Genomic DNA, 5,697 nt, shown 5'->3' with positions numbered 1-5,697 from the left:
GGGTAAGATATTCTGTTTGGTCTGTTGCTACATGGAAGAAGAGTAAAGGGTCAGGTAGACATTTGTGCCAGTAAGACCTCATTTAGGAATTTTAAGCTGCAGAAGTTTAGAAGGAGCTCTTAAGCAAGGCTTGCTTTGAATCCATTAGCTCCACAAAGCTAACTCAGTTGATAAATAAGTACTTGAAAAGCTATCACCTTTGGACCTAGCTATAAAGGCTTCAAAGTATGATCAAATTTAAAATGAAAAAGACTTAAAATAGTCATTGACAAAAAAATTGCAAATGTGAGCAATCGACCAAACAATATGTTTTTTCCAATATACACAGAATTTTAGAGAAGTAAGATCAATAGCATTTTTAGTAACAATAAGGTTTCCTGGTTACAAAAAGTCAACTAAGGATATATGCCTGTATAAAGATTGCATCATTAACTACTTAACTTTACAGGATACTACATGCTTCAGCAGCACATTTACCCAAATTACAACAATATAGAGATTATCATGGCACTTGCACAAGGATGATATGAAAATTTGTGAAGTATTCCATATTTTTCATTCTTCAGATGTAAGAAATGAAAAAAAGTTATTAAAAAATTGATTACAAAAATACAAGTCATTATGTCAAAAATGAACTTTAGAACTTTGGTGCGGGGAGGGGGCTAGTGAGGAGGATTGAGTGGGGGGGGGCAGAGGGAGGATGGGAAGGGATGGGAAGGGGAAACAAAGGAGGAGGCTACAATGCTTGATAAGAAATTTACTCATTATCCTGCCCATGTAATTGTCACCCCTCCGTACAGTATTTTCACAATAAAAAACTAAAAAACTACAAATGTAACAACACATATAATTCATTGAACTGAAAGTTAGTTAGACATCAGTGTATTAAATCCTCACCTTAGAAAGGCCTTTATATAGCATAATCTTTACAAAACTTTTGAAAGTAGATAACATTGTCATTTTATCCCAAAGAAGTAAAATACTATAAGGACTTAGGTAAAAAAGGAATCTTAAACTTTTTCTATATGGAATGCTATCTGAAATAACACATTTATTAATGAACCTATATATTATAAAACAATGTAGAATTCAAAGTATTATATCTAGGAGAGAATGAAATAGATTATGGACATTATACAAACAAAATACAGATTATTTTAAAATATACTTTTTTCAGACAAGCATCAGAAATATTTTCAGTTTCTGTACTACTCATTTCAACAGATAAGTTAAAATGATTTCTCATTTAAAAAATCACAAACTCTGCAGAAATCATTATAGATGTATACAAACAACTCTTGAATACAATTTGACATCAAAGTCAGGCAATTCACTTGAAGAATACCGTTGAATCCATGAATTTTTAAAGTAAGATATTGCCGTTGCTCTGTATTGTGAAAATATTTTGTACAGACACAAAGATGGATTGGCATTTTTGAAAATTAAGAAACTTAACCAAACCATTATGACTTAGGAGAACAATTTTTACAGCCTTCCATAACTTCAACGAGGTAGTGATACGTATTTATTCTTTTGGCAATATTAAATGCAGTTTCTTTCAAGTTGTGCTTCAGACCTTGTTTGATATAATGCTTCAATAGAAGGAGATCCAGCATATCTTTGCTATTTCTATTCCAAGCAGCAAGATGCAAGGGGGTTAAGAGAACTTTAGTTTGGGCATTGGTATCTACATAGTGATGAACTAAGAAAGAAGCCACTCTTGTATTATTCAACATATAAGCACTGAGCAGGGGTGTCCAGCCATTCACAGTAATTGCATGAATATCTGCCTTGAGCCACCAACTCATGTAGGATTCCTGATGAAGAGAGGTATACTCATCATCATCCCTAGTATTCACATGAGTGGCCTTTTTGGAAAGTAGTCTCTGCACTGTAGTAAGCCAATTACTTTCAGCAGCCCACAGAAAAAATTGCTTGAATACGTCTCCACTTTTTTTTGCAAATGATACTGTTCCTCACTTTTTTATCTTGTTCCTTGTCTTCATCAGAATTGCCTAACCAGAGACACTGAGTACCAGTGGGAATCAGGTACACATGTATTCCCCAATAGTTCACGTTGGTTGAACTGCTCAGAAAAATCCAGTGAATTTTCTACATATGTTATTTCACCATGATTTTTTTCTCTTTTTCCATTTTTACTATTCAAAATTATTCTAACTGGAGAGCAGGGAATTGATAGAGAGCAGAGGAAATGTTTTCCTCCATATTGAAAGGTACAGACTGAAATGAGGACCAGTGGTGTCTTCATGTGCAGCTTATTCTAGGAATGAGAAAATATGAAATAATGCCTTCTATGTAAATGATTTGGGGAATGGCAGAGCAGAAAGTGAAATGATGCAACCAAAAATATAAAAGCAAAATAAATTAGGATAATTATGGAGCAGTCATATTATCTATGAGAACCATGAAAGGGAGAGAGGAAGAAAGAGACAGATGTGCAATGACATAGCTAGCCACAAAATACAGGCCTCGGATCAATTTATAGAGAAAACAATTTTATTTTTTAAAAGTGATGGAAATAGAATTTATGTATTTACTTGAAATTAGTAAATACACTTTTAATAGCCTACATAAAGAGACATAGCTTTGACCAAATTACAGACAAGGATCTAAATCCCTGATAATTCTAGTAACAGATCTGACTGAAATCAGTTGAATATCACTTTTCCTGTAGAGTGAAGGAATAGGTCCAGGCTAGGAAAGCAGCTAGAGAAGGCAGACCGATTGTATCTGGGACAAAACTTTGTGGAAAATGGTATCAAGGATTAATTACTAGTGATCCACTTGCACTGGAAGTGTGAATCTGAACTATTGCTTGCTGATTATGAACTATTGCTTTAATCATTATATGTTCCAAGAAGAAAAGGTGAGATTTAATTGATAGCAAAGGATTAGTAATACACTTTGACTTCTCATTAAGCACCTTCAACCATCAAAATCACATGAAGACAATAGACAGGCCTACTTTTTTAGATGAAAACAGGTGTCTTTAAAAACAAGGTAATTAAGTATTCCTACAAAAGACTTTTTTTTTACTACTGCATTATACAGTTTTTTTCTAATGTTGGGTAACAAATAATGGATTTATTAGAAAACTCTTAAAGCTCATGTGTTCAATAGTGAGTTTTCTTATATTATATCATGGTATTTTTGTTCATGGTTTTAAGAAGAAATTTACTAGCTTAAATTTCTGACAGGACAATATCAACACTGTACAACTTGCTTCTATACTCTAAGTTTTAAATTACTATCTAAGTATGTGCATTAGATAGCTATAGAGGAAAATCTAGAAGCCACACTGGTGGCTCATGTGTTTATCCTAGCTAATCAGAAAGATGAAATCTGAGGATTGTGGTTTGAAACCATACCAAGCATAAAACATTCATTAGATTCTGATTTGAAAGTAACCAGCAAAAGCTAGAAATGGAGCTGTGGGACAAGCAGTAAAATTCTAGGCTTGAGAAAACTAAAACAAAAAAACAACAAATTCTGGGACAGAACCAGGTCCTGAATTCAAGGCTAGTATTAGCACAAAACAAATGAATGAATGAATGAATTAAAATAAATTAAGTGGTCACATGTGGCAAGGCAAGTAAAATGTAACACCCATGGTGACTGGATTGTGTATTATTTTGTAATAAGGCAAATTAATGTTTGTCCAAATCACTAATATTTTATTTGTACTTTTTTGTATTAAACCCTGAATTTAGCATGCATATATATGTGTGTACATGTGCACACATGTGTGTATGTGTATATGTGTGAGTGTGCTGTTGCAATGTTGCTTGCCAATGTGGACAGGGTGAGGCTGAAAAGAGCTAACTGTGTTGCAATGCTTTTATTTATCAGTGTTTTGTCATGTCATTTCTGTGGAGCCACTCTTCTGTACATTTTATTTTCAAATAATAACATCATCATAATCAAAGCATATACAACATTAAGTTAGATAAAAGAGACCAATTTCAGCACTTATTGTATGTTAGGTAAGAAGATGCAGATATAATTAGGTAGTAAGTTAGTACTATAAGATGACTGTCAGTACAAAATATGTATTTGACCTCTTAAATTCGTTATACTTTTAAGATATACTCATGGAGTGAGTTTGACCTATTTGACCAAACAGGTATTACTCTCGGGTTATTCCCGTGAAACACAAGGTGGATAAACTCTTTCCAGATTTCTGTTGAAAATAACTTTCTTTGTAACATCATATCTATTCTCACTAAGATAATCAACCCTGTATTTATTAGGTTTGAATATCCCATCATATTGACTGAAAATCAGTATTGTGGATATGCTTGTTAGATATACCTTTCAAAAACAGACAAACAAAAAGCCTGTGTCACCTCCAGATTGTGGATGCATTTGAAGTTGTTTTGTACATGCAATTGGATCTTCACTAATGGCTCTTTTGTGGGAGTAACTATCACAACTTTAACAAATAAGGCTTTTCGAATATCTTTTCCAATATACATAACAACCCAAAGCGAGTCTTGCAATTTCTGAAAAGCCTTTGAATATTTCAGTATTATTTCATTTCATTGACTATAGAGCTAAAGACATTTCTGAAATAAATATTGTTAAGATCTGAAGATGTAAGTGGGTATACAGGCTTTTTTATCTATCATTTTATGAAAACCCAGTTTTTATGAAAGTAAATGAAATTGAATAAAAGTGAATTTGGTAAGCTAATTATTAGTGTAATTTTGTTTTCTAGTAACAGTTTTTTGAATGTAGATGATGCAGTTAAATAATTTCCTTTGTGGCTCTGTACTTCAGTTAGATTCATACTCTTTATAATTATAAGAGCGAATTTGTAGAAAAAATAAAGGTATTTGAAAATGATTAGGATTAATCTTGTGTTTTGTGTCCTACTTTCAAGAAAATGAGTTCTTTTCAAGTGTTAATATTTTATGATTGAATCTTCAGTAACACAAGAAATTTTGAAAAACGTGCAGTAGTATTGATGTCTTTTTAAACCAATTTTATTCACAAGTTGGAGAGTCTTTAATTGATGCTTAGGTCTTGGTGTCTATGATTTTTAACCTCTCGTTCCTAACATTAATGATAGTTAAGACTGCATTTTTGGGTAAATGAAAGGTAAAATATTTATCTGGGGTCAAAGGTGATTTTTATATCAGTCTTGCTTTAATAGCATTTTAAAGTAATACATTTCTCTCAAAATGTTGGGTATAAAAAGTAATCAAAATACTTCTAATGGTAAACAACTTATCTGAGCTACAATGTGGAAATGATTGGTCTATAGACCTGCAGTCTGTTTCCATCAGGAATTGGGGAGGTTATTCTTTCAGTATGATTGTGTTAAACAGAGATGAGGGTCCCCAGGCAATGCAGTGTTGTCATGGGATAGAATATGATTTCTAAAATTTTGAGCTAGAAATCAAGAATGTTATAGTTTAGCAGTTCCTTTCACCAGGGAGGTATAAATCGATTATGAACTTGGAGTTTTCATATTACAGTTACTTATTTCCTTTTTGTTTTTTGATTTTTTTTTGGTTGGTCGTGGCGCTTGAACTCTGGGCTTGGGTACTGTCCCTGTGTTCTTTCGCTCAAGTTGATCACTGTACCACTTCAGCTACAGTGCCACTTCTGGTTTACTAGCTGTTTATTATAGATAAGAATCTCTCAGACTATCCTGTCTGGGCTGGCTTTGAA

General features: G+C 33.0%; 1 pseudogene; it reads left to right on the top strand.

The window, feature by feature from the left end:
• Window positions 1–456: 456 nt before the first annotated feature.
• On the top strand, window positions 457–556 carry LOC122126581 (annotated as a pseudogene).
• Window positions 557–5,697: the final 5,141 nt, after the last annotated feature.

Source organism: Dipodomys spectabilis, unplaced genomic scaffold, assembly GCF_019054845.1.
Source record: "Dipodomys spectabilis isolate Male_0828 unplaced genomic scaffold, ASM1905484v1 ptg000285l, whole genome shotgun sequence".
Classification (NCBI taxonomy): domain Eukaryota; kingdom Metazoa; phylum Chordata; class Mammalia; order Rodentia; family Heteromyidae; genus Dipodomys; species Dipodomys spectabilis.
Note: the sequence above shows the minus strand (reverse complement) of the source record. Positions and strands in the feature narration are given on the sequence as shown.